This window comes from Urocitellus parryii, chromosome 9 (assembly GCF_045843805.1).
Source record: "Urocitellus parryii isolate mUroPar1 chromosome 9, mUroPar1.hap1, whole genome shotgun sequence".
In the NCBI taxonomy this organism is placed as follows: Eukaryota; Metazoa; Chordata; class Mammalia; order Rodentia; family Sciuridae; genus Urocitellus; species Urocitellus parryii.
In genome coordinates, this window is record NC_135539.1 from 35,452,752 (window position 1) to 35,465,221 (window position 12,470).

General features: G+C 47.3%; 1 long non-coding RNA gene across 2 annotated transcripts; it reads left to right on the forward strand.

Annotated features, from left to right (window-relative positions):
• The first annotated feature begins 8,621 nt into the window (after positions 1 to 8,621).
• On the forward strand, positions 8,622 to 11,814 carry LOC113195604 (uncharacterized). 2 transcript variants are annotated; one of them, XR_003302426.2, is made up of 3 exons: positions 8,622 to 8,726; positions 11,184 to 11,321; positions 11,464 to 11,814. It is a non-coding gene; the product is annotated as an uncharacterized LOC113195604 (long non-coding RNA). The 2 variants fall into 2 exon arrangements; XR_003302427.2 differs by having other exon boundaries at positions 11,237 to 11,321.
• The last annotated feature ends 656 nt before the right edge of the window (positions 11,815 to 12,470 follow it).

A 12,470-nucleotide genomic window follows, 5' to 3' on the forward strand; every position in this document is an offset into this window, starting at 1 on the left:
TGTCTGTCTGGAGAGCTGGCCTTGGGGGGGCGGGACAGCAGGACAGCTCTGGTGCCAACTGACAGTGCAAAGTCAGGAAGAAGCCGCTTCGGGTGTTCTGTTCAATTCCCGTCCTGCACTGCCACCTCCAGGGCACTGGGGCCTTCCCAGGATGATCAAAGCTGCTGCAAACTTGAGGAGGAACCTGCAACCTCACCCCCTGAAGCAGGACTTTGGATCTGGAAGGGGAGAGCTCTGGACCAAATTTGACTCATCATGACTCTCCCTTCACTGCACAGTGGCAGGAAGAGGGGAAATGCCAGTAATGCAAAGCTACAGGAGTCCAGAAGTCCAGATGCTATTAACTAGAGACACCATGGGCCAGGACAGGGAGGGCCCTCGCTCTGTGCTTGACCCAGTGCAATGTAGCAGCAAACCCCAGGACTTTGAGCAATGCAGACCCCAGCAGGAGGCTGGAGTGGGGCTGAGCCTGTACTTCCAGCAAATCCCTGATTCGATTAGTCTGATGCTGTGGTGCAGCCTTGAGAGTCAGTCTGTGGTCCAAGGACCAGCATCTCAGCATCACCTGGAATTCATATGCTACTAGAAATGCAAAACACCTCATCTGGACAGTGCCCAGGAGCTTGTTAAAAATGCAGGGTCCTAGGCACCCCCAGGAATAAGAATCTGCATTTGAGCGAGATCTCAGGTGGTTTGCAGACACATTATAGTTTGAGAAACTCAGCAACCCTCATTCTCAAACCTGTCTGCATGTAGAAATCACCTGCAGAGCTTCAGCAAGTACTGATGTGGGCCTCCCTAGAGACCAGTTTATTCTGTACCAGGCACAACCAATATTGGGGAGTTTTAAAATTCCACAAGAGATTCTAATAATAAAAAAAAAAGTTTGAGAGTTTGTTTTAGAGAACACAATTTATTAAAGATGCATTAATTTTTACTAATGCTTATTAAGTTTTCTTCTCCTAAGAATATATCCAAACGGTCAACAAGCACACGAAAAGACACTTGATATCATGAATCACTAGGGAAAGGGGAGAGAAAACCACAATAAAATACCATCTCATACCTGCTGGGAGGGAGATTTATTTTTGGTGAGAAAGGTACCAGGGATTGAAATCAGGGGCACTCAACCACTGAGCCACATCCCCAGCCATATTTTGTACTTTATTTACAGACAGGGTCTCACTGAATTTCGTAGTGTCTCTCCGTTGCTGAGGCTGGCTTTGAACTCGAAATCCTCCTGCCTCAGCCTCCCAAGCCACTGGGATTACAGGTGTGCACCACCGTCCCCAGCTGGAGATTCATTTTTAAAATTAAAAACTCACAGTGTCAGTGAATCTATGTAGAAATTGGAGCCTGTGTGCATTACTGGTAGAAATTAAAATAGCATAGCCTCTGTGGAAAACCATTAGATGCTTCCTCAAAAAGTTAAACATCGAATTATCCTATGGCTCAGGGATTCTGCCCCTAACTATATATTCCAAAGAATTGAAAACAGGGACCCAGGTACTCATACAACAATGTTCAAACCAGCACTATTCCCAAAGGCAGAAAAAAACTCAAGTGCCCATGAACAGACAAAAAAGATAAATGATATGATTTATCAATACAATGGAATATTATTCAGTCATAAAGAGCAATAATGTATTGACGTATACCACAACATAAATGGACTTTGAAAATATTATGCTAAGTGAAACAAGCCAAACGCATAAGAACAAATATAATGATTCCACTTATCCAAAACATCTAGAATAGATGAAGAGTCATGGGGACAGGAAATAGAACAGGGGTAACCAGGGGGCCTAGGAGAAGGGGAATGGGTAGTTTTTGCTTAGTGGTTACAGAGTTTCTATTTGGGGTGATGACTTTGGAAATAGATAATGGTGATGGTTGTATCATACTGCAAATGTAATTAATGCCACAGAATTGTACACTTCAAATGATTAAAAGAGCCAATCATATGGGATATATAGATAGATGGATGGATAGATAGATAGATAGATAGATAGATAGATAGATAGATAGATAGATGTATTTTGTCACAGTGGGGAAAAAATGATTTTTGAAAAAGTATTCTGAAGGCCACCACTTCCATCTCTAGATCTGCACCCAGCCTGGTTCCACTACCATCTGGCTGGTTGGCTCCGGTACCTGCCGCTGCCCCACACCCCCATTCCAACAAAACAGTAGGGGCGTCGTCTGCAAAGAGTCAAGTCTTATCAGTACTGTGATGAAAACCCAATAGAAGTTCCCATGGCACGAAGTTGAAAGCCAAGTTCTTAGGAAGACCTGCAGAGCCCTGCAGGACCCACAGCCCAGCTCTCCCTGGCACACCCATCGCCCCCTTGAGCCCAGCCCTCCAGATTCACTCAGCCTGGTCCGCATCTTCTGTCCTCCGAGCGTACCATTTCCGACATGATACCATATGTATTTTGTCATCAGCTTTCTCTTGTCTCACTCTTCCCTCCAGCATCAGCTCCCAGCAGCTGGGATCTTGGTGTGTTTTGCACTCTGTGATCCCAGGACTTCACCTGGCCCTGGGGTGCCTGAAAAGGACCATAATACACGTTCGGTAAACAGACACAAAACAACTGAATGAAGGCTAAGTGCAGAACCACACATGCTGAAGGCCTGGGCCACATCAATTAGGTGGTCTCTGCGGGGTGGCTGGTCTCCTGACCATATAACTGCAAGTAGGAATTCTAGCCCGGGTTAGAATGGAGTTCCAGCTAGATGTCACTAGTGAAACCGCTAAGCCTCCGTGGGCCTCTGTTTTCTCAGTATTCAAATGAGAAGGCTAGAGGACAGGAGCCTTTTTAAAATTGGTATCTTCTTAAATGGTCCGTATATGCACATGGAACAAAATTCAAAAGGAACAAAGGTTGGGGGTGGGGCACATGCCTGTAATTCCAGCAGCTGGGGAGGCTGAGGCAGGAGGATGGCAAGCTCAAAGCCAGACTCAGCAACTTAGCGAGGCCTTAAGAACTTATTGAGACCCTATCTCAAAATAAAAATAAAAAGGGCTGGGGATGTGGCTCAGTAGTTAAGCACCCCTGGGTTCAATCCCTGGTAGCAAAAAAAAAAAAAAAAAAGAAAAAAGAAAAACACATGGAAAGCTGGGGATGTGTCCTTATAGGGATGTCTGGCATCTACAGCCACCTGTGTGAGTCCTACTGTTTTCATAAATGTTCTTGAACCATAAACTTGGACCTGGTTCCCAAATCTCTTCCCAGGCAGAGTATAACATTTGAGTGGAGATTTTATCAGCCAGCCTCAGCATCTTTGCCAAATCTCTGATGCCCTGGATTTTTACTTCCAATTTTGTAGACCCAGAATCTGCCTTCAAGGCACTTCAAGAATCCATGAGTTCTGGGACAATACCCTAACTCTGTTGGACACTCTTTCAGCCTGTTGCAAAGTATGTCAGGATCTTCCTTACTAGCTAAGCACCTCAATTTCATCAAGAAAATTTATTGTGCCTTCGAGGTCTCAAAGGAAGAAAATCATTCAGAAAGATTTTTGCACAACTGTTTAGTTTATTCCTGGGCATTTTCATTTTAAATTTTATTTTTCTATGGAGCTGTTATTCATATGTGAAAATTCTATGTTGGTATGTGGAAAAAAATTTTTTTTTTAAACCAGGGATTGAACTCGGGGGTACTCAGCCACTGAGCCACATCCCCAGCCCTATTTTGTATTTTATTTAGAGACAGGGTCTCACTGAGTTGCTTAGGGCCTCTGCTGAGGCTGGCTTTGAACTCACGATACTCCTACCTCAGCCTCCCGAGCTGCTGGGATTACAGATAAACACCACTGCATCCAGCTAAAAATTCTATTTGATTTTTTAAAATATTCACTGTGTATCGGCCCATCCTATGGAATTCTCTTGGCGTTCATGGAAGTTTTTCAACTGATCATCAGGTTTCTTGGTGTAGGTCATGTCATGGACAAGGACCTTCAGGTTAGCTTGTTCCAATCCTCCGAAACCATTGGTGGTGACAGCGGTGCTTTGGTTTTCTCCCCAAACTGTTTTATAAAATAGGCAACAAGTCCACACAACCCACCCTTTGGATGTTGTGTTAGAATGACCAGTTACCAAAGAAGTTTCTAAATGCTTAATTTTCAATTTCTGATCTTTTTCTCTTCACAGATCTGTGAACGGCGGGCAGACACAGAGTGGCGCACGGACCTCACCATGAGCCTCCTGGCTTTAGACACTGATCACGCTGATGTTATTAGATGGCATTAGAGTTCCAAACCCATCGTGCCTTCTGGGGTGTTCAACTGCCAAACTCTGTTTCCTGCTGCAAGACCAATGGCAATGAGGCAAAGTACAGAAACTTCAAAGAGTGACCCCATGCTTGTGTGTGTGAGTTTAACACACTTTGATGTCTACAACCAAAAAAGAGGAGGAAAGAATAATATCCCAGAGGTATTTATACTAATATTCAAAGCATCTGTGGATTTTCAGCAAGCTGGGGGCATGGGGTAGGATAGGGTGGGAGTGGGGCAGAAGGATCTTGTCCCAAAACACATTTTAGAAGTTCTTAAGATACTACAATTTGGTGGGGAGGAAAAAAAAAAAACCTAAATTTTCTAAAACAGATGCTTTAATTAAGACGTCTCCTCTTAATATCCGCTAGCAATACAAGTAACAAGAATGGCCTAATCATTCCCGCTGCGGCAGGAGCATCGCCTGCAAGCCCCGGATCCCGTAATTACACATTAGGTTGAACGTGTCTTACAAGGTCTTTGCAGTACACTCAGGATGAGGGCGTCTGGGGCTCTGCCAGTTACAGGGCTCTGCTGGCAGGAGGACAGAGGAGGGGAATTTTTCTTGCAGGATCCTAGGACCTATGTCCCAGCAGGGCTTCTCCACAGTCAAGACCACTGTGAACTCTGGGCAGCCCTCTCTCCCAGGGTCTTCACCTTACAACCAATCATTGGTACCACCAAGGAAGGGGCCTGCTGCCAGAGGGTGTGGCCAGCCTGTCCCAGCCCATACCTGCTGGGCCACACCCTCGGTGTCAGGAGAACTGCTTCCCACACAACTGTCACCACAACTGTCACCCTTATTCACACCCCTACCGCCAGGACTTTTTTCCTTACCGTTGTTTGCTCCTCCATCCCTCTTTCACCCACCCAATCACAATAGTCTCTTCTTACTCATGAGGGATACATCTCCAGACGCCCAGGGAAGGTCTGAAACTCTAGACAGCACCAACCCCTATGTATACTATGTATACACACACATCTAGGGTCAAGGTGAGTTTATAAATTAGGCACAGTGAGCGATTCACCACAAATAAAAACAAAATAGAACAATTATAACAATACGACACGATTTTTTAAAAAGCTCATGGATTGTTTATTTCTGGAATATTCCATTTAGTGTTTTTGGACTGCAGTTGACCACCAGAAACTAAAACGGCAGAAAGAGAAACTGCAAGAAGGGGGACTACAGTCTTGTGTTTTATCCCCGATGCTCTCGTTATCTGTCATCGTGACCTGTTCAGCCACTTTTAGAAATGAGGTGTGACATAAACAAGCACCAGTTCTACTGGTTAGACCCCTGGTTGACTAAATCCCTGCCCTTAACGACCTCTTTAACCCCAGACAAGTTTAGGAGATAGGGGAAGAGGGCCATCATAGGTGGAAAACAATCCCGGCTTGGATCGTGGGTCTCCCTTCCCGATCCTCCACTTCCTACTCTGTAAAATGGGGCTAAGGTTTGCTGTGAGGAGCCACCTGGATGTCTATCAAGCATCTGGCCTGTTGCAGGTGCTCGACAAGATGCAGTTAGGACCCCAGAGTGCACCCCGCCCGGTGAAGCCTGAGTTAAATCCATCCATTCATCCCCCAAGCATTTACGGAATGTTTCTGGGGGCCAGAGCCTGACTGGATACTGCAAATATGACTGAGGTTGTTGGCCATGGACAAGACAAACAAACAGAAAAACAGGTCATTCGAGATCGTGAGAATAGCTGCAAAGATGAAGCAGCTTGGAGAAATATAGGTTTTGTGCTTCTTTCATGTGGGATTAAGAAAGCCCCTCTGAGGTGACTTTGAGCCAAAGGTGGCTCACAAGAAAAGCTAATCCTGAAGCTTCCCATCCACGTGGCTGAAGCATAACAGGGCAGGAAGGACATGAGAGAAACAGGACCAGAGCCACTGGTGTCCCAAGTGACAAGTCCCAATCCCGCTCTGTTGTGACCTCTTGAGGTGACAGTCACCTCCCACAGTAATTTTAAAACATGGCTTCAAACATCTGAGCCCCTCCTCCCATGTTAAGGTGGTGTCTGACCCTTCTTCAAGCAGTTTTCTGATTGCTCCAGCCAAGAAGGTTCAACAAAAGCCATGCTGTGAGGTGAATTTTGAGGATAAACCCTAAAAGGCCTCCATGAAGTTTCTGCCTGGTTCTCTCCAGAGCCTTAAGCCCATCTGCACTGACACTGCCATTCTAGAAAAGCCACACACAGGTATCCGTGGCAATGGAGGCCCTACCTAACTCCCAGGTGACTGCCAGTATCACCAGCTTCACAGGAGCAAGCTATCTTGGACATCTAGCTCTGTCCAGCTTTCAGATATCCACAACCCTCATCAACATGTGATAGCAACTACCCACACCCTCAAGCAAGAATTACCTAAGCCCTAAATGAACTCCTGATTCATAAAATTGTGAGCCAAATAAAATGACAATTGTTTTACCCAAGTACATGGTGTGTGTGGGGGGGTGTCCTACAGTTATATAAATGGGTGCACCTGTCTCTCTGCCTCCCTATCTCAAGACCCTCCCTTATTCACACCCCTACCACCTGGCCTTTCTGTTCCTCAAATATACTAAATGGTCCTTGCCTCAGGGCTTCCAGCACTTGTTTTCTCTCCCTGGAAATCCCCCCACCCTGTGGAATTTCCAATGGAGCCAAGCCTATCTCCTTATCACATAGGTGTCAGGTCAAAGGGACACCCTCAGAGTTCTTCAGCATCACCTGATCTAGATTAGATTCCCAGCCACCATCGTAATCACATGCCATGTTTTCCTTTCAGCGCTCACCACCAGACACCTTATGTTTTGCTTGTGTTCACTAACCATGGCCTCTGCCTGTGTATAAAGTCCGTGAAAGGAGGTCCTTAACTGTTTTGGTCACCTGCCCCTTGCATAATACCTAGTACCTAGTTAGCAAGAGTATGTGTCTATACAATGAAAGCATACCCAAGAAACGCAACAGTCGTTTTATTGGAGAAAACGAAGCAGAGGCACTGTGTCAGAGACAACAGCAAACAGAAAGCACCGAGAGTGGTGTGTTCCAGGTAAGGAACTAGCAGAGTTGAAACGGGATGGGACAGGAGGCTGGGCTGTGGGGCTGCCGGAGGCCACGGGCAGGACGCGGAAGCCCCTTAGATCACAGAAGGGATATACATCATGCTTTCCCCCGATGTGACGAGGCACACACGTGATCGGACTGCGTCGCTGTGGCTAAAACACACAAAACACAGAACCTCCCTCCTGAACCATTTTTAAATGGACAGTCCAGTGGCATTAAGCAAGTTCACATCGTTGGGCCATCACCACCATCCATAGTTCATTTTCTCAAACGGAAACTCTATCTCCATTAAAAACTAACTCCCTCTCCGCCTCCCACCACCATTCTACTTTCTCGGGGACTGTGACTACTCCAGGGACCCGGGACAAGCGGCTGGCACAGGGCGCGTCCTCTGGTGACTTGGCTGATTTCCCTCAAACAACGTCCTCAGGAGTCGTCAAGCGTAGCAAGTGTCCGAACCTACTTCCTCTTTCCAAATAAAACACGCATGACATAAGCCGCATTTTAGCGCTTCCCAAGGAGAAATCACTCCACGGTGCGTGAATTCCACACGTGGACTGGTTAGCTGCCAGGCGCCGCGTGTCCACTAGAGCAACCGAGCCCGAGCAGGACAGCTGGGCGGGGAGCTGCTCTAGGGCGGGGAGCACCTAACCTTCACGACCAACCCTCTGGGCCCCAAAGCTTAGAGCGACCCCGCGCAGAGCAGAGACTGGCACCCGCTAAACGCCAGCGAAGGGAGCGGCAGACCGACGATTCCACTCCTCCCGGCTCCACCCCTCCTTAGCCCCGCCCTCTCCCCGCCCAGTGCGCACGCGCAGAAGGAGCCGCGCTGCGCGGCCACGAAGCACATGCGCAGAAGGTACACCCGCACGGAAGGCTCCGCTCCCCCGGGTGCGAATCCGCCCATCCGGGGTTTCGGCCCTGCCGACAGCTCTGTTTATAAACACACCGCGCGACCGCCGGTGAGGGGTAACCCTAAAGGCGGTAGGGTCGGAGGTCAGAGGTCATTAGGCTCGGAGGCGCCAGCACAGGGGCCGGCCCCGCCACCCTGGCGGGCTGAAGACTGAGCAACGTGGCCGGCCGGCAGCGTTGCTGCGGCCCGGGGCTGCCGGGCGCCACGTGGTGCGCACGTGGTCCGCTGGTGCGGCCGTCCCCTCCCCCAAGGCATCTCCGCAGCGCCCCCTGGTGGCATCGTACTCGCTGCGCCTGCGCAGAACGCGGCGCGAAGCACCTTCCGGGTCCGGCCGACCCAGTGTGCGCCGTTGCGGCCGCGCGGAGGCGGGACCACGGTCACGTGCGCGAAGGGCGCTGCGGCGGGTGTTCTGCCTGCCAGGGTTGCAGAGCCGCAGTGTGCACCTGCAAATGTTCTCTGCGTGTCTTGACTCCAGGTGCTTGCAGGTGACCGGTCCCTGCCCGCGGCCTCGCGTGCTTGTTGCATGTTTAATAAGTGGGGAGCGTGCGGCCGAACAAATGAGCTGCTCAATATTCCAGGATATTAGGTCACCCACTCTTGCAGATCCTCCCCATGCGGTGCTACATGAACCGCACTGGGCGTTTGCTAAGCTCTTAGTCAGTGGTAGTTCCTATTATGGTTACCGATTTTTTTTTTTTTAATTTAACGTTATGCCTTGTGGAGGTCTAAAGATTTGGAGGTTTTTAAAGGCTTACAGATTTAAAAACAAGAAAACCAACGTCTCCTTGGTTTTCTGACATTTGTGGTAAAGGCTCAGAATTTCAGTGCCAAGGCTGTTTGCTCTGTAAAATTAGGATCCCTCAGTTTATCCGTTACAGCAATGTCTTTTACATAAAGTAATATGTGTCCTCTTTGAGGCTCCTGGGTCACATCAAAATAAGAGGAAAATCCCAAAATGGTTAAGTTACAGAACGCCAGTAAGTACTTAAAACTAAAGGTTAGGTTGATGGGATGTCTTTAACAGCCCAGTGGTCAAAGTGTGCCTGCGTACCTACATAGATTGATTATAATCTTTATGTTCATGAAGCGCAAGTAGCACATCTACAAATAATGATAAACGATATTCTTTATTATTATTGTTATTTTTTGATGCTGGGGATTGAACCTAGTGCCTTATGCATGCAAGGCAAGCACTCCACCAACTGAGCTATATCCTCAGCCCAATATTCTTTTTTAAAAAATTTTTTTTTAAAGAAAAAATTTTTAATATTTATTTTTTAGTTTTCGGAGGACACAACATCTTTGTTTGTATGTGGTGCTGAGGATCGAACCCTGGCATGCGAGCGGGCTACCGCTTGAGCCACATCCCCAGCCCCCAATATTCTTTATTATTAATTCCATAGAGCCAACTGGTTGTCAGAATGTTTTTGCTTGGTTTGGCTAAACTCTCCCATCCATAGCTGACCTGTGGTTGAAACTGAATCAAATTTGTTAAACTGAGTTGCCTCCCAACCCGATATTTTCCCAGTGGATTTATTATTCAATACAATATGTGATATGGATATTGGTCAATATTCTTACATTAACGAATGTGCTTCCATGATGTGACCAACAACTTGGCTGTATTGAATCATTGATTTCCTATACTGGATGAATAGTTCCTCAATATTTCCTGGTATTCAACAATATCATAGCTATACACATTACACAATTTTAACCTTAACTGTTTTGTTGAGGTACCTTCTTCTACACTAAGTGTTGACAAATATGTCCTACAAATAGATTGTAAATTCAGTCATTTTCCACATGATGATGGTTCAGTCAATGCCAGGCCACACATACAACTTATATCACCTAGTGACATTGTAGCGTCTCAGGTGTCTAAGAATACTCTGATGTCCATGCAACAACAAAATTGCAAATATCGGAAGTGATGAGTTTAGGGGGCCTTGCTTTTCATGGAATTGATTTCACTGTAAATTTAATGGTGGATGTTTAGACCGGCGTGGTGACACGTACCTGTAATTCCAAAGACTCAGGAGGCTGAGGTAGGAGAATTGCAAGTTAGAGACTAGCCTGGGCAACTTATCAGAGACCCTGTCTCAAAAAAAAAAAAAAAAATCAGTATAAGGATTAAACCCAGGGGCACTCTACCACCGAGCTATATCCCCAGCTGTTTTTATTTCCTTTTTTTATTCTGAGAGGAGGTCTTGCTAAGTTTCCTAGGCAGATCTCAAATTTCGAATCCTCCTGCCCTACAGCCTAAATAGCTGGGATTATAGGCATGGGCCACCATGCCAGCTCAAAATTTAAAGAATAAAATAAATAAAGGCCTGGGGGTTTACCTCAGTGATAGAATGCCCCTGAGTTCAGTCCCAGTACTGTAATAATAATAATAATAATAATAACAACAACAACAACAACAGCTATACCAACAATAATAATGGCTGTGTTTAACAGCTCACAGAATTCCAGCAGATTTATTAGCTGGCTTGCTGAGCCAGTACAGGTCTCACCTCTAAGCAGAAACAGGCTTCTGGGGTGGAGACAATGCTCTGTTCTTAGCCTGGGGTAAACTGAGACATACCCTAAAGTGACCCTGCTGAGTCACATCCTTTACCATCCCTTGACCTGAGTGTGGGCTGGGCCCTTGAGTTCTTGTAACCAGTAGAAAATGAAGAAGGGGAGGGGGTGTCATGGCCTTGATCAGGTTGCTTTGTGAATTCAGGTTGCTGAATGACCAGCATTTTCCTTCCCGTGACTGTTAGAGGCTCTGTTGGTCACTTTCGTAATGATCTGGCCACATTCGTAGTGGCCCTAGCCACTGCCCCATCCTTAAAGTAGCAGAATGTGTCTTCATGCATAGGCGTGGCCTCTCACAGCCCCAGGGGTCAAATTACTTCACCTGTCCTTGTAACCCCGCCCCTCTTGACCTTTTTTAGATGGGATTTTCCAAAGAATGAGGGTCCCCCCAATAAAAGTTCACTTCCGACAGATGGTGCTGGCTCTCTCAACTCGCTCTCCCATTTGGCGGACTTGGGACAGACAGCGGAGGAGCCGTCCTGGAGCTTGATTTAAAGGTAAATTGTGTGTCTGCGTTTTATTTGGCATCCTAGGAAATTCACTGGAGGGATCTTTAGTTCAGCCGCCCACGCTGGTCAGGGGCTGCATTGCTTTATGGGGAAAAGGTGGGTTTTATTCCTGTCCCCTTCATAATCACAGGATGTCAGCGAGACCCTGCCTTGGCCAACTACAAGCAGTCGCTCCTGCTGGCCTTGCAGAAGCAAACAGCATGATGGGGCTGGCCCCTGTGTGACTGGAGACCACAGGCAGTCTCCAGAACCTGAAGGGAGCGTCCAGCCAATGGCAGGAAGAAGCCAGCGCCTTAGTCACAGGACCATAAGGAAACATCTTTCCAAGATGAGAGAGCATGTAGGGCTCATGCCTGGTCTCCTGAGGACCACACAGCCGGACTGACCTCCGCATGGTAGCTATGTGCAACCTGAGCAGGGGATCCCAGCTAAGTCGTGCCAAACACCTACCCCCTGGGAACAGAGAGTAATGTGTGCTAGTTTAAGCTGCTCAATTTGCAGTAACATTTGTTACACAGCAATAGAAAATTAACTCATGATCATTTACCAAATGCATGCTCCTTTCTCTGTGTGGTCTACATTTGTCAATTTTTAAAGGTTGGGGGGAAAAAAACGAACATTAAATAATAACAAGGGTGGAAAAGCCAGGTGGCATGGCGCACACCTGTAATTCCAGTGGCTCAGGAGGCTGAGGCAGGAGGACAGAGAGTTCAAAGTCAGTCTTGGCAACTTAGCAAGACCTAAGCAACTCAGTAAGACTCTGTCTCTGAATAAAATACAAAAAGGGCTGGGGATGTGGCTCAGTGGTTGAGTGCCCCTGAGTTCAATCCCGATACTGGTGGGGGAGGGTGGAAAGTAACTCCCAAGATGACAGCAAGAACGTCCCTTGCATGGCCTGACTCGGGAATCACAGAACCCTGGTAGGTTCTGTGGGCTTCCTCTCCCACCTCCTGGCCTCGAGGCTGACTTGGCTGCTGGGGTTGCCAGGTCCTTGTGCCGGTCTCTACCTCAGCCCTGATGCTTCCATCCCACCCATGTGTCTCCAGGAGCTATGTTTGCTCATCTTTAAGACGGAGATGACAGCAGTACCTGTCTAATGGGACAGCTGTCAGGATTCAGTGAGCCATCCATTTTCAG